This window comes from Crinia signifera, chromosome 9 (genome assembly GCF_055691185.1).
Source record: "Crinia signifera chromosome 9, ASM5569118v1, whole genome shotgun sequence".
Classification (NCBI taxonomy): Eukaryota; Metazoa; Chordata; class Amphibia; order Anura; family Myobatrachidae; genus Crinia; species Crinia signifera.
In genome coordinates this window covers 34,511,744-34,535,039 of record NC_139225.1, presented here as the reverse complement: position 1 = coordinate 34,535,039, position 23,296 = coordinate 34,511,744, and the positions used below count along the sequence as shown (strand labels likewise).

At 45.7% G+C, this 23,296-nt stretch overlaps 1 pseudogene; it reads left to right on the top strand.

Annotated features, from left to right (window-relative positions):
• Window positions 1-20,828: 20,828 nt before the first annotated feature.
• Window positions 20,829-22,124, top strand: LOC146036835 (beta-1,4-galactosyltransferase galt-1-like; annotated as a pseudogene).
• The last annotated feature ends 1,172 nt before the right edge of the window (window positions 22,125-23,296 follow it).

The following is a 23,296-nucleotide window of genomic DNA, read 5'->3' as shown; positions in this document are numbered from 1 at the left end:
TTGGGCCTGCTACCTGAATATCTTTCTACTCTGCAATTTACCTTGATGCTACGAGGACTTTGCTACCCGGATGTTTTTATGCTACCATTTGCCTCTTTTTCCTGTCTTCATCTACTTTCGTGTGCTGTGATAAAAATAAACCATATTTTGGTTTCATCTGCTCGGTGTCTGAGTGATTGAAGAACTCGTACCCTCACAGTGACCATTAGTAATGACTGCACCTGTGTGCCAGCTAGGTTGTCTGGGTAATGTGACCGTTAGCAATGACTGCACCTGTAAGTTAGTAATGACTGCACCTGTGCACCAGCTGGGTGGTCTGGGGAATGTGACCGTTAGTAATGACTGCACCTGTGCACCAGCTAGGTGGTCTGGGGAATGTGACTGCTAATAATGACTGCACCTGTGCACAAGCTAGGTGATCTGGGAAATGTGAGTTAGTAATGACTGCACCTGTGCACCAAATAGGTGGTCTGGAAAATGTGACCATTAGTAATGACTGCACCTGTGCGCCAGCTAGGTGGTCTGGATAATGTCACCATTAGTAATGGCTTCACCTGTGCGCCAGCGAGGTGGTCTGGGAAATGTGATAGTTAGTAATGACTGCACCTGTGCACCAGCTAGGTGGTCTGGGGAATGTGACCGTTCGCAATGACTGCACCTGTGCAACAGCTAAGTGGTCTGGGGAATGTGACCGTTAACAATGACTGAACCTGTGAGTTAATAATGACTGCACCTGTGCACCAGCTAGGTAGTCTGGGGAATGTGACTGTTAGCAAGGACTGCACCTGTGCACCAGCTAGGTTGTCTGTGATATATGATAGTAATGACTGCACCTGTGCACCAGCTAGGTTGTCTGGGGAACATGATAGTAATGACTGCACCTGTGCACCAGCTAGGTTCTCTGGGAAATGTGACCATTAGTAATGCCTGCACCTGTGCACCAGCTAGGTTGTCTGGGGAATGTGACAGCTAATAAGGACTGCACCTGTGCACAAGCTAGGTGGTCTGGGGAATGTTACCATTAGCAATGACTGCACCTGTGCACCAGCTAGGTGGTCTGGAAAATGTGACCATTAGTAATAACTGCACCTGTGCACCAGGTAGCTCTGGAAAATTTGACCATCAGTAATGACTGCACCTGTGCACCAGGTAGGTGGTCTGGGAAATGTGACCATTAGTAATGACTGCACCTGTGCGCCAGCTAGGTGGTCTGGATAATGTCACCATTAGTAATGGCTTCACATGTGCGCCAGCTAGGTGGTATGGTCAATTTGACCATTAGTAATGACTGCAACTGTGCACCAGCTAGGTTGTCTGGGGAATGTGACCGTTAGCAATGACTGCAACTGTGCACCAGTTAGGTGGTCTGGGGAATGTGACCGCCAATAACGACTGCACCTGTGCACAAGCTAGGTAATCTGGGAAATGTGAGTTAGTAATGACTGCACCTGTGCACCAGCTAGGTGGTCTGGGGAATGTGACCGTTAGCAATGACTGCACCTGTGCACCAGCTAGGTGGTCTGCGGAATGTGACCGTTAGCAATGACTGCACCTGTGCACCAGCTAGGTGGTCTGGGGAATGTGACCGTTAGCAATGACTGCACCTGTGCACCAGCTTGGTGGTCTTGGGAATGTGACCGCAAATAATGACTGCACCTGTGCACAAGCTAGGTGGTGTGGGATATGTGACCATTAGCAATGACTGCACCTGTGCACCAGCTAGGTGGTCTGGAAAATGTGACCATTAGTAATGACTGCACCTGTGCGCCAGCTAGGTGGTCTGGGAAATGTCACCATTAGTAATGGCTGCACCTGTGCGCCAGCTAGGTGGTCTGGGAAATGTCACCATTAGTAATGGCTGCACCTGTGCACCAGCTAGGTTGTCTGGGGAATATGATAGTAATGACTGCACCTGTGCACTAGCTAGGTTGTCTGGGAAATGTGACCATTAGTAATGACTGCACCTGTGCACAAGCTAGGTTGTCTGGGGAATGTGACCATTAGTAATGACTGCAGCTTGAGTAAGTAATGACTGCAACTGTGCACCAGCTAGGTGGTCTGGGGAATGTGACCGTTAGCAAGGAGTGCACCTGTGCACTAGCTAGGTTGTCTGTGAAATATGATAGTAATGACTGCACCTGTGCACCAGCTAGGTTGTCTGGGGAATATGATAGTAATGACTGCACCTGTGCACCAGCTAGGTTGTCTGGGAAATGTGACCATTAGTAATGCCTGCACCTGTGCACCAGTTAGGTTGTCTGGGGAATGTGACCGCTAATAATGACTGCACCTGTGCACCAGCTAGGTGGTCTGGAAAATGTGACCATTAGCAATGACTGCACCTGTGCACCAGCTAGGTGGTCTGGAAAAATGTGACCATTAGTAATGACTGCACCTGTGCGCCAGCTGGGTGGTCTGGAAAATGTCACCATTAGTAATGGCTTCACCTGTGCGCCAGCTAGGTTGTCTGGGAAATGTGACCATTAGTAATGACTGCACCTGTGCACCAGCTAGGTTGTCTGGGTAATGTGACCGTTAGCAATGACTGCACCTGTGAGTTAGTAATGACTGCACCTGTGCACCAGCTGGGTGGTCTGGGGAATGTGACCGTTAGCAATGACTGCTACTGTGCACCAGCTAGGTGGTCTGGGTAATGTGACCGCTGATAATGACTGCACCTGTGCACAAACTAGGTGATCTGGGAAATGTGAGTTAGTAAAGACTGCACCTGTGCACCAGCTAGGTGGTCTGGGGAATGTGACCCCAAGACTGCACCTGTGCACCAGCTAAGTGGTCTGGGGAATGTAACCGTTAGCAATGACTGAACCTGTGAGTTAATAATGACTGCACCTGTGCACCAGCTAGGTAGTCTGGGGAATGTGACCGTTAGCAAGGACTGCACCTGTGCACCAGCTAGGTTGTCTGTGAAATATGATAGTAATGACTGCACCTGTGCACCAGCTAGGTTGTCTGGGGAATATGATAGTAATGACTGCACCTGTGCACTAGCTAGGTTGTCTGGGAAATGTGACCATTAGTAATGACTGCACCTGTGCACAAGCTAGGTTATCTGGGGAATATGACCATTAGCAATGACTGCACCTTTGAGTTAGTAATGACTGCACCTGTGCACCAGCTAGGTGGTCTGGGGAATGTGACCGTTGGCAAGGACTGCACCTGTGCACCAGCTAGGTTGTCTGAGAAATATGATAGTAATGACTGCACCTGTGCACCAGCTAGGTTGTCTGGGAAATGTGACCATTAGTAATGCCTGCACCTGTGCGCTGGTTAGGTTGTCTGGGGAATGTGACCGCTAATAATGACTGCATCTGTGCACAAGCTAGATGGTCTGGGAAATGTTACCATTAGCAATGACTGCACCTGTGCACCAGCTAGGTGGTCTTGAAAATGTGACTATTAGTAATGACTGCACCTGTGCGCCAGCTAGGTGGTCTGGATAATGTCACCATTAGTAATGACTTCACCTGTGCACCAGCTAGGTTGTCTGGAAAATGTGACCGTTAGTAATGACAGCACCTGTGCACCAGCTAGGTTGTCTGGGTAATGTAACCGTTAGCAATGACTGCACCTGTGAGTTAGTAATGACTGCACCTGTGCACCAGCTGGGTGGTCTGGGTAATGTGACCGTTAGCAATGACTGCAACTGTGCACCAGTTAGGTGGTCTGGGGAATGTGACCGCCAATAATGACTGCACCTGTGCGCCAGCTAGGTGGTCTGGATAATGTCACCATTAGTAATGGCTTCACATGTGCGCCAGCTAGGTGGTCTGGTCAATTTGACCATTAGTAATGACTGCACCTGTGCACCAGCTAGGTTGTCTGGGGAATGTGACCGTTAGCAATGACTGCAACTGTGCACCAGTTAGGTGGTCTGGGAAATGTGACCGCCAATAATGACTGCACCTGTGCACAAGCTAGGTAATCTGGGAAATGTGAGTTAGTAATGACTGCACCTGTGCACTAGCTAGGTGGTCTGGGGAATGTGACCATTAGCAATGACTGCACCTGTGCACCAGCTAGGTGGTCTGGGGAATGTGACCGTTAGCAATGACTGCACCAGCTAGGTGGTCTTGGGAATGTGATCGCAAATAATGACTGCACCTGTGCACAAGCTAGGTGGTCTGGGATATGTGACCATTAGCAATAACTGCACCTGTGCACAAGCTAGGTGGTCTGGAAAATGTGACCATTAGTAGTGACTGCACCTGTGCGCCAGCTAGGTGGTCTGGGAAATGTCACCATTAGTAATGGCTGCTCCTGTGTGCCAGCTAGGTGGTCTGGGAAATGTCACCATTAGTAATGGCTGCACCTGTGCACCAGCTAGGTTGTCTGGGGAATATGATAATAATGACTGCACCTGTGCACTAGCTAGGTTGTCTGGGAAATGTGACCATTAGTAATGACTGCACCTGTGCACAAGCTAGGTTGTCTGGGGAATGTGACCATTAGTAATGACTGCACCTTTGAGTAAGTAATGACTGCACCTGTGCACCAGCTAGGTTGTCTGTGAAATATGATAGTAATGACTGCACCTGTGCACCAGCTAGGTTGTCTGGGGAATATGATAGTAATGACTGCATCTGTGCACCAGCTAGGTTGTCTGGGAAATGTGACTATTAGTAATGCCTGCACCTGTGCACCAGTTAGGTTGTCTGGGGAATGTGACCGCTAATAATGACTGCACCTGTGCACAAGCTAGGTGGTCTGGAAAATGTGACCATTAGTAATGACTTCACCTGTGCGCCAGCTGGGTGGTCTGGATAATGTCACCATTAGTAATGGCTTCACCTGTGCGCCAGCTAGGTGGTCTGGGAAATGTGATAGTAAGTAATGACTGCATCTGTGCACAAGCTAGGTTGTCTAGAAAATGTGACCATTAGTAATGACTGCACCTGTGCACCAGCTAGGTTGTCTGGGTAATGTGACCGTTAGCAATGACTGCACCTGTGAGTTAGTAATGACTGCACCTGTGCACCAGCTGGGTGGTCTGGGGAATGTGACCGTTAGCAATGACTGCAACTGTGCACCAGCTAGGTGGTCTGTGGAATGTGACCGCTAATAATGACTGCACCTGTGCACAAGCTAGGTGATCTGGGAAATGTGAGTTAGTAATGACTGCACCTGTGCACCAGCTAGGTGGTCTGGGGAATGTGACCGTTCGCAATGACTGCACCAGTGCACCAGCTAAGTGGTCTGGGGAATGTGACCGTTAGCAATGACTGAACCTGTGAGTTAGTAATGACTGCACCTGTGCACCAGCTGGGTTGTCTGGGGAATGTGACCGTTAGCAAAGACAGCAACTGTTCACCAGCTAGGTGGTCTGGGGAATGTGACCGCTAATAATGACTGCACCTGTGCACAAGCTAGGTGATCTGGGAAATGTGAGTTAGTAATGACTGCACCTGTGCACCAGCTAGGTAGTTTGGGGAATGTGACCGTTAGCAAGGACTGCACCTGTCTCTCTGTTCTGCTCTTTGGTATGCGTCGTTGATTAGTTGTGTGTCATATTTTTTGTCTATGAATTGTGTTTTGAGTGTTTCGCTTTGTGTTTTGAATGTGGTTATATCGGTACAGTTTCGTCGGAGTCTTGTGAATTGTCCTAGGGGTATACTTTTTATCCAGTTGTGGTGATGTCCGCTGTCAGATGATATGTAACTGTTGACGTCCACTTTTTTATGATAGGTCTTGGTTTCTATTTTGTGTTGTTTAATGTGTATGTCCAGATCTAAAAATTCGACTTGTGTTTTACTGTATGTGGTTGTGAATATGATGTTTTTGTTGTTTGAATTTATGTGGGTGATGAAGTCTGTCAGTGTTTTTTCGGTGCCTTGCCAGATGAACAGAATGTCATCTATGTATCTTCGCCAGAGGACCAAATTCGCCCCAAAGTCATGCCCATTCCAGATGGATTCCTCCTCCCACTTGCTCATGAATAAATTAGCATAACTTGGGGCGACGCATACCAAAGAGCATAACAGAGAGACAGAAATGACCTTTTAAAAACAAAACCAAGAACATCAGACAAACCAAATAATGACATTTACTTTATCACACAATTTAGCGACTCAGCCCAACAAATCAAAAAAATGGTCACCAAAAACTGGAATATCTTACTGCAGGACGAAACCTTAGCGGACATACTGCCACCACAACCCAAAGTAGTCTACAGACGAGCACCCGACATAAAACAAAAGCTAGTGAAAAACCACATACCACCCAAAGAAACCAGACAAAGCAAACTGGACAATTCACCAAACACAAACGGATTCCACCGCTGTGGAGTATGCATAGGATGCAAAACACAAAACAGTAAAACACACAAAACCACAAAAACCTTCACATCCACAAACACAAAAGAAACCTTCACCATAAAACATGAAGTCACATGCCACACCAAAGGTATCATATACCTGATAACATGCACATGCGGTCTACAATACGTAGGCCACACCATCAGACCCTTCAAAATCCGCCTGGCAGAACACATCAGAAACATCCGTAAAGGTTATGAACAACACAGCTTTTCTGCACATTTCAAACAGACACACGCACAAGACCCCAAGGACCTATAATTCTGCATAATCACAAAGATAACACCAAACTGGAGGGGGGGGGACTTCGGCAAAACACTAGACCGTGAGGAGTTAAAATGGATATACACATTAAAAACATTAGAACCAAAAGGTCTAAACATAGACTTCAACATCGCTTCAATAATCTGAAATATTAGAAACAAGCAAAAAACTCTACCACTCCCTACCACATCACACTAAACATCAGACAAATCAGCTTAAACACAACAACATAAGGATATCATGGAAATACAGCATATATAGATCACTTCTGAAACTCTTGTCCATCTATCTCAATCACATCCTGTACTTTATCTCTCCTACATTACCACCACGTTAATTTGACCCATTTAGTCCCAATCTAATACATTAAAGATGACACAGCATGACGACATGATCATAACAACAGGGACCCTAGACAACCTAAATGTTCTCTCAGAAACAGCTTGACATAACCAGTAAGAACGCCTTTATTATAACAATAATGCACCCAGAGCAACACACTGTTATGTACAACAATCCCTGACACATCCAAATCCAACATGTAGCAGCAGAGGACGGATGACCTAAACCAATTAATACCCCATCAGCAATATCTGCCCGTACTCTATCTCTACTACTTTACCACCACCGATCATCCTCCACCGCATCACCCCAACCAATTAAACATAGACAGTCCCAGAGCAAGACACCCATAGGAAGCATCACTTTAACACACCACCAACGGAACTACAGGGAATTGCAAAACAATAACACCACCTTAAACCCATTAGAATCAGGATCAGCTTATCACCCCGCAAGCCCCAACAATCCATTTAACAACATGACATGCAATAGTTAAAACCCATGACAAGCTAATAGGTAAACACCTAGCAAACGGACCCAAACCTATCAGAGAGGACCAATTTGCATACTACCTCCCTCTGAAACACAGGACCAATACCTTCATGGGAAAAGCAACCAATCAACTGCAACCAGAGCCTTAAAACCCAGACCAGCAATCACTGACATTATCCTTGAAAAAGGCCTACTGGCCGAAACGCGTTGGGCACAAGGCATTCAGCGAAAAAGATAGAATTATCTCCCAGCACCTAAGCGCCTCAACCTTTCCACATGTATTATGCACACAAAGATAATGCAGAAATTCTTATCTTAATATGTTCAAATTGATGGGGCAAGGTTCCTCCTTCAAATCTCTCCAATTAAGGCTTTAGAACATTCCTAAAGCCTTGAAAAAGACCACGGACGTGGTCGAAACGCGTTGGCCCTTGAAGGAGATTCGGAGGAAGCCCACCCTGGATGTAGAAGTGAAGGAAGAGATTTGCTGCCCGGTGACCAGCTGCAGAGGTCCAGGATCAGCACAGAGTCGTGCATATTGCTCATGTGAGATTTCAGTGGCCCACTGAGTCTCCACACCATCTGGTAACTTGCATTTGACTTTACCTTCTCTTTATGGGATATATCTGGAGTGGATTTCCTTTTATGTTTCATGCTTTTATGAGAACTGTTTGAGTATAGTTCTCTATCTTTTATGGTACTTGTAAAATCCTATGTTAAGGATTCTTTTTTAAAGTGTGCATTGTATGTGAATAAATTTGTTTGCGCTATGATGGTTTCTTTGTATCTCCCATTCGCATGATACTAATTGGAGAGATTTGAAGGAGGAACCTTGCCCCATCAATTTGAACATATTAAGATAAGAATTTCTGCATTATCTTTGTGTGCATAATACATGTGGAAAGGTTGAGGCGCTTAGGTGCTGGGAGATAATTCTATCTTTTTCACTGCATTCTGGGAGGATTGTGGAATACCTCCAATTTATCTCACTAGCAGACTTGCTGCCCACCTGAGAGCGCACTATCTGTGATTCTGAAACCTTTTGAAATACAAGGCATTCAGCACCTCACATCAAGCGACATCCCCTGCAGACCAAAGAACGACGGCGAAGTCTCCTCCGGCGTGAGTCGAGCGCACTGGAACTGTCTGACGTCACTCTGGGGATCAACGCTGATCTCGTGAGATCTGAGACCCGGAAGTCGCGTCCAGACTGACGCCAGTGGAGCCGGGCAGGCACACATCAACAAACGGGGACCTGAGCGCTGCGGCTGCAGCGTCGCCCCAGACCCACAGACAGGCTCCCCCATCTAGCGTGGCTGCGCATACAGAGGGGTAGAGCCCAACTCAGCAGGAGCTACAGGACACACAGGGTAAGAAGCGAGCAAGCGGGACGCCGCACCTCGCTGAATCCCAGTACGTACCTACCCCACACTCCTGCATACCCAAAGCACTTTGTGTAAGACTATACCACACTTCTGCAAACTTAAGCAACTTTGTGCCAGACTATACCACCTTTGACCCAGAAAACTGTTATTACTTAACTGCCTAAAGAGACATAAGCCCAGTTGGGCTTATGTTTTAAAGGGGTCCATTGACACCCTCATTCCCCTCGGGGCTCTTAAACAGTGACAGACGGACGGGTATTCACCTTGGAGAAAAGACATTCCAGTTACGACTGGGAACAGCCTTTTCCCATCACACATGCCATTTTTACAGTGATTATTTGCACATTTTCAAATAAAAGCATTTATTTATCTTACAAATCACCTCTCCTCATTATTACACTATTATACATAGAGGCAGCGCTTCAGCCCAACCCATCTTTGTTTCCATTTATGACCCACAGGGGAAGCGGGTAACCCCTGAGGCTAAGCAGCGCCCAAAACATCAGCCATTCTAAGCGAGCGCAGTGTACACCCCCAAACCAATACATAAAAAAATGTTTAAACACATTTTAAACATGCCAAGTGCCCACTTTCCTGTAAAGAATGATGGCTTAGCAGCACAGGGATTAAACCTTTCAGTGCCGTGACGTCCATGTAGGACGGGGCTCCGGCCACAATCGGCAAAGGGGGGGGGGGGGATCGGCAACAGGGGGGATGATGGTGCGCCAGTGTGTTACTGCTGGAGGCGCCACTGGCGCACCCTTTCTTCTGCAGCACGGGTCAGCATATGAAATTTCCGGCCATACCACCAAAGGGGTTAAAGACCCTTAAGGGTCCATTAAATGAAAACATTTTCACTTTACAAAACTTTTGAGAAATGCATAAGCATACACTTTCGCCCATCCGTCAGACAGTCCTTAAGACTAGTCATTATCACAGACAATTTTTCTTATGTCAACAACATTTGCCACGCCCCAATTGTATGACTAGAGCATAAAACTCTGGGAATTGACGTCTGCGATATGTAATTGTTCTTGTCTTGGAATTCCTGATGTGCTGTGCATGACTTTGCTGCACTGTGTTACTGATAAGCTGATTATTATTATACATTTATTGACTACATGACTTAGGGGCGCATTTATCATTAGAGAGAGATGCCGGCATAGTGACATCGCTGGACATCGCATTGCGGTACCCTGCAATACCGCTGGGATTTATCAACTGGCAGGCACAGGGACAGGGCTCCGAAAAGAGCCCGTCACTGCGATGCCCAGAGCCGGAAGCCGGGGGGTCTGCGCATGCTGACCCCCTCGCAACCCCGCTGACCGCACTGCCGCTCAGGCAGTGCAATGTGTAGCCATAGGCTACAATGGGCTATCACCATATCAGAATGGCGATAGCCCAGGGGTGCGAAGCCGGCCTGCCCGATGTTGATACATCGGGCAGCTTCGCATCCCCCATAGAAACCTATGGGGGATGTGGCCGGCGGCGCTGCAGGGGGGGATCGCAGCAGGGATCGGAGATTCCTGCTGCAGTCCCCTTTTAAAACATTTAGGTGATACTTAATATTTGTGGTTAACCCCCGAAAACACCCGATTTAGCCACATATATTACTTGATAAATGGGCCACAATGCACTTATACCTGGACCAAGCTCACGTGTGGTGTAATTCGGCTGCAGTGCACCAGGGGGCACCCTTGTTTCATTGTTGTATTTCAAAATCATTTCTGATCTCACCAGCTTTCCTTCAAAGGTCGACATTAACTAGCTCAACGGTGACAAAAGGTTGATGCAGGCAAATTGTGGACATGAAAAATGTTGCCATGAGGAGGTGGGAGGAGCACTGTGATTTATGGTCCGGCTCTGGGGACTGGTGGGGTAAATATGGGGTAAGCAGGAAAGGTGCTGGCTGCAGACCCTGCACATCGGGCGAAATGTAATAGGGGCAAATTTTTTTTTTTGCGTTTTTTTTTTGCAAAAACTTCCGTTTTCGGGAATTTCCCGAAAATTGCATATTTTATAGGGTGCTATTCACGGTAAAAAATTGGCGATTTTAAGTCACACTTCAATTCACATCCAGATGTTTTCCCATTGGAAAGCATCTAACTCGCACATGTAATAGGGTGCAAATTTTGGTAAAGGTTACCAAAAATCGCAAAAAAATTAGACCAGGTTCTGGCTGGCGAATTTGACAGAACCATGCACAGATCATTGTGATCTGTGCATGGTTCTGTCCAAAAAAAGGGTTAAAAAAAAACGGGGAAAAAACGGCGTGGGGTCCCCCCTCCTGAGCATAACCAGCCCTGGGCTCAAAGAGCCGGTCCTGGTTTCATAAAATCACAGGAACGAACAAGTTGGGGTTCCCTGGATTTTATAAAAATTAAGTTAAAAAAAATTAAGTTAAATAAATACACATACACACACACACACACACACGTACAGTACAACTTTATTACACACGGAGCCCATTCATCCTTACTCACCTACTGTATGTTGATAGTAGATCGGTCCCCTTGTCCTGTAGAATCAATAGAAGGGTACCTGTGGAGATAAAACATACTTACCAGACGTCTTCAGCACTTCTCCAGGTGCCCAGCAGCACTGTAATCACGGTCCGGTCTTATGTTTACACCTGGGGCTCCGCCCCCAGACCGGGACTTAGGCCCGCCCACCAGCCAATGATGGTCCAGCATGGGGGTTTTCCCGGACCATCATTGGCTGGTGGGGGGCCTAAGTCCCGGTCTGTATAGGTGCCCACACACTAGAAAGATCTGCGATCATAAGATGTGTGCATAAATTAGCCTTCAAATCTTTTGTCCGATCTGGACAAAAGATTTCAGGCAAGTGCACATCTTTACCAAAGATTTTTCTTAAGATCCCGTGTGCGTTCCTATGGATCTTTTGTTAAATCTTCTGATCTTTTGTGCAGCACGTAAGATCAGAAGATTTAGCAAAAGATCCACGGGAGCGAGCATCGGCCGATTTTCGACCGATTATCGGTAAATATATTGTGGAAGAGCATACCATTTCATCTCGGATGTTATCAATCTTGACCTTAAAGTAAGAGGCAAGTTCTTGAGCACTGATGGTAGCCGGTGGGGGAGGAGGGGGAGGGTACAGAAGATACTTAAATGTGTTAAAAAGTCGCTTAGGGTTGATGGCATGAGAAGAGATGAGAGATTGGTAGTATGTTTGTTTGGCAGTGTTTGGCAGTGTCCAAAGCATTGCAGTAGGAGTGGTAGCTAGTCTTATATGTGAAGAAATCAGTCATAATACGAGATTTATGCCATTGGCGTTCTACTTTACGAGACTGATTTAATAGTTGTCGTGTTGTTTTGGTGTGCCACGGTTGGCATCTAAGCCTACGTGGGGTGTAATGGGTAGCTGGAGCCACTTCATCAAGGGCTGTTTTAAGACTCTGGTAGAGGTGGGAAACAGCAGAGTCAGGAGAGGTAATTGTAGAAATTAGTGAGAGCTGTTGTTTCAGGGAGGTGGAAAATTTATATCATTAGTATTTGTGCGGGTTAGAGTAGGCTTGCATGATTTCAGTGTCAGTGAGCTTGGGGTTATGGAGGATAGCGAAAAGGTAATGAGATTGTGATCAGAAAAAGGGAAAGGGAGTGTTATAAAATCAGTGACTGAGCACAGCCTGGTGAAAACAAGGTCAAGGCAGTGGCCTTCCTCATGAGTAGAGGCGTCGGACCACTGAGAGAGGAGGTTAGAGAGAGGAGTTTGGAAGTATGCAAAGATGGTGGACTGTCAATAGCAATCTTGAAGTCACCCAGGATGACAGTGGAGATCACAACACACAAGTGGTGAATACAGACAAAAGCGCACAGTATATAACCTTTAGAAATAAAAAAGATTTATATCACCTTTTCAAATATTTTCCAGTGAGTAGCAGACTCATATGTCTTAGCAGTCAGGCAGGCTTGAGATACACCTGTAAAAATATCCTCCGGTTCTCACAATATGTGTGATATGGGGAGATATAACAGAAAATACAAATAGTGCAAAATTATCTTTGATAAAATATCAGATTTAATACATGTCCACACTTACAATATGTAGACGATAAAAACAGCATTTGGTTAAGTTCCAACAGTGGCAAAGCAGCAAGCTCAGATGGAAAAGAGCAGTCAGGCCGCAGGTCCAAATACCCGTCCGGAACAGGGCAAGGGATCAGCACCAGGATACCTTCCTCCAGGAACCGTCCAAATAAACACTCAACGCGTTTCAAATAATCCTTCCTCAGGAGTGTTTAGTCCACAATGATAAAACGTCCGTTTATATACCTAAAAGTCAATTAGGCACACCTGTGCATAATGCGCTCCATGCACAGTATGTTGCGGCTGCCGGATATCCAGATGTCGTGAGCGGAAACAAGATGGCCGTGCGTGTCACAGTTCTTTCCGTGTTTGGAACGCAAAGGTGAAATCCGCCATGCGTATCACGGCGACTTCACCTAATAATCGGCAAAGTACTTGTTCATGTGCCGACAATATTAGTTACCGCAGAAATTGCTATGCCCATCCTGTTTCTGCCCTTACAATACTTTTATAAGCATATGCAATTCAATAAGACAATTTAAAAAAAAATCCAATTGGATAATGATCTAGAAAAAACACAACAATGTAAATATATAAAACAGCAAAATGATGTCAAAACATTTAAAAAAATAGGAAATAAGCAAGAATAGATGAGAAGTGATACAACCAGATCTATGTAAGGAATGGTTTGAGTTCGAATTCACCGTTGAGTCCCTGTGGAACCAGGGTCCTCAAACGATGAATCCACCTCATTTCAGTCCTTGACAATTTCATATCTAAATCAATGGAACGACAATTTGGGGATATCTGTTCGATTCCCCAAAAGTTAATTCATTTGTCTTAAAGTGAGAGGATACGGTGTGAGTGAGTAAACCTTTCTTTATATTATATACTGTATATGCTCTGCAGTCTGATCTTCAATTGGCGGGATGTCTTTCCGACACATGCCAACCCGCATTCACATTGCAGAACATAAATAATATTTTTTGAATGACACTTTATGAAATGTTGTATTTGAAATGATTTTCCACCAATTGTAAAGTCCACTAATTTTCTAACATCAGATTTGACAGTTCTGCACATTAAACATGTGCCGCATCGGTGGAAACCATTAGTCCGTGTGCTTTTACGTGTGGCTATTTCTGCAGAGCTTTTGACTAGATGGTTACGAAGAGACATTGCTCTCCTCTATATGAAGTTGGTTACTTCTGGCAGTAATTTACCAATAATCAGATCTTTTTGCAATAATTTCCAATTTGATTTAAAAACACCTTCCATTTCCTTATGTCTAGAATTGCAATGACTTACAAAAGCCCGCTTAAATTTATCCTCATTTTCTTTAATATTTTCACAGGTTTTTGCTTTTAAAAGATCAGATCTTTCTATTTGTGTTAATCTTAATCTAGATTCTTTTAAGGATTTTTCAGAGTAGCCTTTAGTAGTTAGCCGCTCTGTTACTTCCTCTAGTTGAAGTTCACATACTTCTACATCTGTACAATTACGCTTCACTCGAGTAAATTGGCCAAAAGGGATCACATTTAACCAATTACGATGATGTTCACTGTTGACATCAATAAAACTACTGGAGTCTGTTAATTTCCGATATGTTTTAGTTTTTATGATGTTATTCTGTATATAAATAACCAGATCAAGAAAAGATATCGATGTTTGGTCCCAAGTGAAACTAAAACTAATGGAAAATGTATTTAAGTTAGTGCTAAAAGAAACTAAATTAGATACATCCCCTCGCCAAATAAAGAAAATATCGTCAATAAAACAATGCTAGGACACCAGATCTGCCACCAGCTCGCCTCCCGGCCATATAGATTTGCGATGCTGAGGGGCGAATCTGGTGCCCATAGCTGTACCTACACACTGTAAATAATAAGCACCCTCGTGAAAAAAAAATAATTATTGGTAAGAATAAATAGAATACTGTCCAGGATGAATTCTTTCAAAAGTTCATCTAAATTACTTTTATTCAAAAAGAAAGATACTGCTTCCAAACCTTTATCATTAGTTATCACAGTATATAGGGTACTTACATCAGCTGTACCCAATATATAGTCATCCCGCCATACAATACCAGACGTTTTTCTTAAGATGTCACTTGTGTCTTTTAAATATGCCCTAGTTTCACTAACTAACGGTTGCAAAAAAAAAATCGACAAACGCTGAAAGATTACTGGTTATGCTGTTAATTGGGTGCCCTGGGGGATGGAGGGGGTCCTTATGAACCTTCGGTTATATATATAAAAGGGGTCAAAGGGTTTTTAATATTTAGAAATTCATGTTCTTTCTCAGTTATAATGTTATTTCTCAAAGCTTTGTTTGATAAATCCAATATTGCTTTCTTTATTTTTTTCCTGAGGGATCAGTTTTTTATTTTTCTTCCTCTTTATCTTATCTTACTATCCTTCTAAAATATTTCCGTGATCCAACAAAATTCTGTTAAATATAGGAACACAAAACTTGACACCAATATGGTCCTCACTATGACCAGGAAATAAATAAAGGATAGCTTTTAATTAACTGGCGTTAATGCCCCTTAAAGCCTGATAACATCCATCTCTGAACTATGGTTTGTCCTGCTGTTATCTGTGACACATACTTTTGTCAGGATAAAGTAATAATTTAATGTATTCACCAATAAGTTCACCACTGATATAGCGGTGGCATGTTCTCTCTCTCTCTAGAATATATATTAACACAGTACACAAGATTAATATCACTCCGTGACACTGAATATACACTGAATATTAAAACCCACATCACACAATATGTATTTAAAGTAATTTGTACCAGATGTTTATGTGATTTGATTATAAGTACTGTCTATACATTGATTTATTTGCCATTTCCAATCAGTCCGATCCCCGGAGCCGCCGGGTGATGAATGCCGGACATAGTTACCATAGGAAAGGCTAAACAGCTTGCGTTCCAACAAGTGAGGGGGACAGACTTCCGCCCCACAGACTGGCACTGGACTTCCGGTGACATCGCTTCCGGTACATGTCTCCCAGAGCCAGATTAAGGTCTAAATGGGCCTGGAGCTGAAAATGATCAAGGGCCTATTATGCACAATAATAGGGGTGGTGGCCAGCACCAGAACCAGTGTTCTGGTTGGGTGGTCTGCTCATGGGTGTGTCTCTATTTGTGTAAATACTTTCAACTAATTATATATGCCTGGAAAAGGAAGGGGGCTGGCATAGGAAAAATGCAGGGAGATATATTGGCGGGTGCCCTCCAAAGGTGCACCCACAGGATGCCAATGTCCTAAGATACTTGCGGGGTGAGGCGGCATTCAAGTCATAAAAAAAATACTGAAAGATAAAACTTGGTAGACAACATTTCAGCACCTTTTATATGGTCACCTAAGTTTACCACACCATATACCCCTTATACAAATCATCCAACACAATCGTAACCCCCTTATACTGTACTTGCCTCTTACACATTATGCCACATGGAATGAGCCAAAATTCACACCGATTGAGCCAAAATTCACATTATGCCACACAGATTAAGGCAAAATTCACATTTTGCCACATGGATCAAGCCAAAATACACACTATACGAGGCATGTCCAAACAGTGGCCCTCCAGCTGTTGTGAAACTACGTGTCCCAGCATGCCTTGACATAGTTTTAGCAATCCTTAATAGCAAAACTGTGGCAATGCATGATGAGACTTGTAGTTTCACAACAGCTTGAGGGACATCATTTGGACATGCCTGCACTATACTAAACAGATTGAGCAGTAATGCACAATATGCTTCATAAATAGGGGCATTGCGCGCCAAAGGCGCGCATTAAAAATTTACACCATAATGCCCATTACATGACAAGCCTCACACCATAATCTCCAATACATATTATGCCAAATACCATAATGCCTATTAAAAATTATGCTACATACAGTAAGGGTGGGATGTACTAAAGGGAAAATGCGGTAAAACCCCCATTTTACCGCATTTTTCTATGTACTATTACCCGGTCGCATCGTTATCGCAGGGCAAGGTATCGCCAACCTTGGGTGGCGATACCCTATAGAAAACTATGGGCTTCTTTTCGCCGCAACCCCACCACCTCGCCGACCCCCCCTCTCCCCCTCCCTTGGGCTTACCTACTTGCAGGTCCTCCTGGACCCCGGAAGGTAAGCCCTTCCTCCTCCTATCAATGCAGACGGACGTCCTTCCGGCTGCAGGGGGGAGGAGGAGGCGCCGGGGACAGCCTGCTTATCTGTCCCCGGCGTGTAGGCATCAGGAGCCGGCTGGGAGGTGACGGAGACCCCCCGCAGACCACAGTACAGGTATCGCGGGGGGTCTCCGTTACCGCACCGCGATGCCAGACGCATATGTTAGTACATATGCGCTGGCATCGCGGCGGACAGCCGGCGAAGGGCGGCGATGTATATTAATACATCCCGCCCTAAGTATTGCTTACCTACATGTTCATTGCCAGGGGTTCCATGCACATTGCCAGGGTTTCCATGATTGTTGCTATGTGGGATTACAAGCTCATTGCCAAGGGGAATAGATGCTCGCGGTAACTGGGGGACAGCCGCTGCAGGGCAGAAATGACAGCCATTGACAGCCGGGCAGAGAGCAGGGGGCTACCTGACTGTATTCAGAGCACTGCATGTCCTGGGTATTTTAAATAATACCCCTTTCACACCAGAAAATGCAGGGACTTACCTGGGAATATGGTCCCAGGATCATGCAGGGACTTTCCCGGTATGGCCGCTTTTACGCCAGCCTAGTCCCTGCATTTTCTGGTGTGAAGGGGAGAGAAAACTGCCCCCCTTTAAACAACCAGCTATATCTTCAGAACCAACTGACCCATTTACATGTAGGCTTTGAATGATTTTGGTCCCTTGAAACTGGGCCGTTTGGTTCCAGAGAAATCTCTCCTCAAACAACATGAACTGCCATGAAATTACATTTCAGAAATGCAAAAAAAAAAAATTGGTTTACCCGCAATATCTCTAGAACCAATGAACCCATATGGACCAGCCTGGTATTAGATTAAAGGCCCAGCGATATGGGTTAGACTGAGATCAACCTCGAGCTTCTGTGATGCCGGCGGAGGAACTGGCAGCCGTTGGAATCGGGTGGAGGTCTGAATTAGCGGGGCCCATGTTATCCTATGGGGAAAACGTTCCAGCTTTGCCTGGTGGTATCTCTTGTTCCCGAGGGGCTTGCGACGCGGGGCCGGGCTCGTTGGAAAGCCCTGGCCCTCAGCTACAAAATGGGCCTATTTGGGGAGTGGGCCTGGAGCTGTAGCTCCATCAGGCCCATTGTTAATCCGGCCCTGATGTCTCCCCGGCATAATTAATTTTATTGTTTCTTTCTCTCTTTTTTTCTTATTATTTTTATTAGATGTATTAGTTTGTTTTGGTTTATGTTGCTGTCCTAACATTTCCCAGTGTGCCAGTAGTGTGATGGTGGTTGAGACACACCATTATTACATGCTGCAGTGGTACACTGCTGACACCTTGTGGCGGATCCTATTAGTGCACCAAAGTTATATGAACACACTGCTAAATTGTCTATATTATACTGCTATGTAGAGGGGTGCATGGTGCGCCATATAGCATACCTCCCAACTGTCCCGCTTACCGCAGGAACGTCCCAATTACCGCGGGAACATCCCGATATTCGACCTACAACCCATTAATTGTCCCGCCATTGTCCCGCGGTAACAAAGGTGGGAGCCCCCCAGCCTGCCAAGAATAGACACTGTGCGCGACGAGCGTTGAAAATGGGGGCGTGGCCAGAGGACGCATCATCCTGCGAGGCCGCGCCCCCTTTTCAGGAGAAAAGTCCCGACCTCCCAGCTACAGAAGTTGGGAGGTATGATATAGGTGTACTGAGCATTTGTTTCAACTGGTTAGCTTTCAGATATAGTGGACGGTTCTGGAGGTTACTCCTTTCTTTAACTAGTGTATAGGTCTACCTTATTCAGAGAGTGACATCACTCAATTACATCCGTTCTGTTACTGCTATATCTACTGAGTTTTATTTGCATTGAGGGTCTCACGGACAGCGGTTCGTGAACTAGCAACCCATTAGCATCTTAGTTGGCTACAAGCACGCGGCCATTACTGTTATAACCTTGCTACTCTCTCTCATTGTCTGCATTAATAACATTGCACTCGAATAGTCACAACTGCACCAGCATATATCTCTCTACTTATCCCAAAATATCTCCCATCTCGGCCACTCTGCTCTGCACAAGATTTGCGTCTCTCTTCTGCACGGATCACTAGCTCCCATTCACTATTACAGGACTTTCATTGGGCTGCTCCCATCCTATGGAATGCCCTTCCACGCACAATAAGACTCTCCGCTAGCCTCCAGACTTTCAAGCGTTCCCTGAAAACTCACCTCCTCAGACAAGCCTATCATATTTAAGTTCTACACGCATAACCCTCTGACGCACTTATGTATTATATAGCTTCCCTTCTGGACTTGTAACTTGGTGGGACTGCTATGCTATTACTGGTGCCTGTCCTTGTGTTTCCCTCCTATAACCCTATAGATTGTAAGCTTGCAGCAGGGCCCTCTTACCTCCAAGTCTGTAAATGCCCCCACAGTGCCAAGTACATACAGTAAATGCCCCACAATGCCAATTACATAAATGCCCCCCACAGTGCCAAATACATAAATGCCCCCACAGTGCAGGTACATAAATGCTACTCAGTTGCACAGCATGCCCTACTCAGCCGCACAGCACACCCAGAGCATGCACATGCTGTCTGGCCCCAGTCCGCATATTACTCCGCGGATGGAATACACTCTTGCCGCCATCCTGGCATACTATTTGCCAGGTGGCGGGTCCGGCGATGCGAGTGCTGCAGCCGCAAATTACCAAGTTAATATGGCGGCCCAGCAGCAGGGCTCGGACCCGTGGGTGCTCATCAATTTCCATGGGTGCTCAGGCCCTTGAGCACCCACAGAATCAGGACCTATGGGGGCAGACATATGCCGGTTTAATGGGAATCGGGTATGATAGACTATTTGGGAATACGCCTTCCAAAGCATCCCTCCGACCTGTCCAGGGCCAACATCTCAGAGGCGGTGAATGCTACATCTAGGGAACACCTAAGACTTTCTTATGTTGGCAGGGCCAACCTCATTAAGATGGTGACCAATCAGAATAGAATCAGGCCCATCATTCCATACCATTGCCTTAGCCAAATCATTATGGACACCAGATACCAGGGGCGTATAACCAAAGGCTCATGTGCAACCTCCTCCTTATGGGACCCTCCTCTGTAGTCAGCACTTGGAAGCACAATACAGTCTTAGCTCTTACAGAGTGTATTGTGCTTGCGCAAATCTCTGAGGAAATAAAGCAGTGCAGGGAACAATTTTCTGCAGATTTCCTTGCTGAGCATTTACAAAATTCTGACAAAATCGCTACTGCACCATTTACACAGAGATTTGTGCAGAAATGCTGCTGCCATCAGGAAACTGCAGGGAAGATGAGTATTGAAAAAATTCGTCAAGGGTGTGCAGTGTGGGGCCCCTTAGACTCAGGGCTTATGTTCACAACACAGGCTGCAACTATTCTAGATACGCCAATACCGGATACTCTAATTAAAGAAAAAACAAAAACTCATAGCCTAAGTCAATAGCAGCAGCATGCTATGGATGAGAGCACACCAGCACAGATAAGAAGACCCTGTGTTTTATTATGTGCTGCTGTGTCACAATCCTGTCAGGAGTTCCTACAAGGGAATAAAATTAGAGGATCCAACTCGCCATTGATGGCAACCATTGATGGAGAGCACACCACTGGCCCTCCGGAGCTCCTATATATCTACTAGTTACATTAGTATGTGGCGCCACTCACTGGCTGAGAATAACACATATGTGGAATCTCTGTATGTTCTATGTATTTATCACGTGACCTTCTCATGAGTTCTCTTGGTTTTTTTCATCCTTAGCATCCAGATACAATGGCCACGATATCAAAGAAGAACCTGAAATATATATCTGTCTTACTGACTGCTTCCATTCTCCTGAGATTCTTCGCGGGCCCTTTGAACCTTATGTTGGATCGCCAGAGAACTCCATGTACCTGCTGTCATCGTAGACTAACCACAGATTCTATTACACCACTAGAAGACAACCGGACATTTATCATAGCTCCATATTTCGAACACCCAATACACAATAACCTTGCAGTCCGTATCATCAGCATTATTCACCATACAGAGGTGAAGGAGCTGTACTGCTGGTTTTGTTGTACATTATCTAAATCAGTGGAGGTATCCCAGGCTCATATAGACATACTTAGTGATCGGTTCGGCTTTCCCTATGGTACTACGAACCTTGTCTGCATGGAGCCACCAGGTTGCTATGCCAAGTACCTATCTGTCCATACGTCTTCTACGGGGAACATGATGCAGTTACCCCTGTTCCAAATACAAAATCAGGAAATTAAACCGTTCTCCGCCAACTTCACGGTCTGCATTTCCACCATGTATGGGAATTACAGTAACGTCTTACAGTTCATACAGGCGGTGGAGATGTACCGGATACTGGGTGCCCAACGGGTCATGATCTACCTTAATAACTGCAGCACCCATGTGGAAAAAGTTGTGCAATACTATGTAGCAGAAGGTATCATAGAACTGGTACCATGGCCAATCCAACGTTACTTGAACATATAAAAAAGATGGCACTATCGCTTTGAAGCCAAGGATATTGGGTATTACGGTCAAATGACAACACTCAATGACTGCATCTATCGGAACATGTACAGGAGTAAGTTTGTGATGCTTAATGATATTGATGAAATCATTCTGCCAATCAAACACCAGACATGGGACAGCCTAATGGAAAGTCTCCAGCAACAGCACCCAGGAGTTGGGGTTTTTATCATTCAAAATTTCATTTTACCTCGAACTGTCACCATTAACGGAAACTTCCCCAATGTTTCATCTTGGAAGAGCTTGCCAGGAATCGATATACTGGAGCACGTTCTTCGTGAGCCTGAAAAACTGGGCTATGTCAGTCCTAAAATTATTATGGATCCTAGGAAGGTCTATCAAACATGTGTACACAAAGTTCCAAAATTAATTGGGGGCCATAAAAAAGTCTCTGCGGAGACAGCCCTTCTTTACCATTGCAGAGACCCTCGCCAGAACAATTTACCCAAGACATCTCTAATAGAAGATACAACTATTTGGAGATATAATGCTTCGTTGATTCGAAATGTTAATAAGGTCCTGAGCCTAGTAGATTTATAGTCATAAGAACCCAAGAAACTGGTCATTAAAGTCAGATTTTTCTTTTGGGATCAGACAGATTTGGCATTGTCACCTTTTTTATAAAGGGATTAATTAAACGGATTTCAGGCATTACATTCTCAGATTTTCTATGAGGGCAAATACAATGGCCCTTATTCTGAATCGTGCGGTACGGCCCGCGTGCGGCCGTACCGCCGATGTTTTCAGTCTGCACATGCGCAGAGGTCAATCTGCGCATGTGCAGCCCAATTCGCCGCAGACGTAGTTCGTCCGCCGCAAAGGGGGCGTATAGGGGCGTGAGGGGCTTCATACCCTCATTTCCCTATGCATACGCCCCGCGTTTCATGGGCGTTCCCATGCAAACGCGGGGCGTATGCATGCTAATGAGGGTATGACGCCAGTGATGGGGGCGGGAAGCTGACGTCGCCGGATGTCAGCTCTCAGCCCCCATACAAGCTATCACACGGACGATTGTCCGTGTGGTCTCAGCTTGCGGGACCTGGTGGGGCGTGCGGCCCTGCCTTCGATGGTCGCCGACCATCGAATGCAGGGGGCAGCTCCCACCATGGTGGAGGCGTACGCCCCACCATTTTCTTGCGGATCGCCAGCCGTCCGTGTACGGACGGCCGTGGCGATCCGTATCGTGGGCGGGGATTGGTTTGTGCGGCCGGAGCACCGTGTGCGGCTCCGGCCGCACAGATCTGAATAAGGGCCAAAGTTCTGATTGTGGCCTTTAAGGGGTCTATCTACTAATGGGGCATACACATGTAACAATGGCCCTTATTCTGGTTGACTAGCTCGGATGTGAATTTGCATCCTTGCAAGTCACCCTAACCCCGCCTTGCAAATGGTTAGCCGGCGCCACCCATTCGCAAGCGGGATTCATTCGCAAGGCTTGCGAATGGATGTTTAACATGAACATCCATTTGCATGCCAGAGGGAACCTCCCCCATCTTTCGATGGCCGCCGACCATCGAATGATGGTGAAGGCACACAATATGTAAGGGTGGTCCAGAGCACCATTAAACATGCGTGTAGAATTCCAGGGATTTGGGTGGGCAACTGACACCTGGTTATGTCAGCTGTCCGCCTCATGCACGTAGCATGTGTATGCCCAGTGTTTTCATGGGAATGCCGGGCATTCACATATGCTAATGGTCCAGCCCTGCACC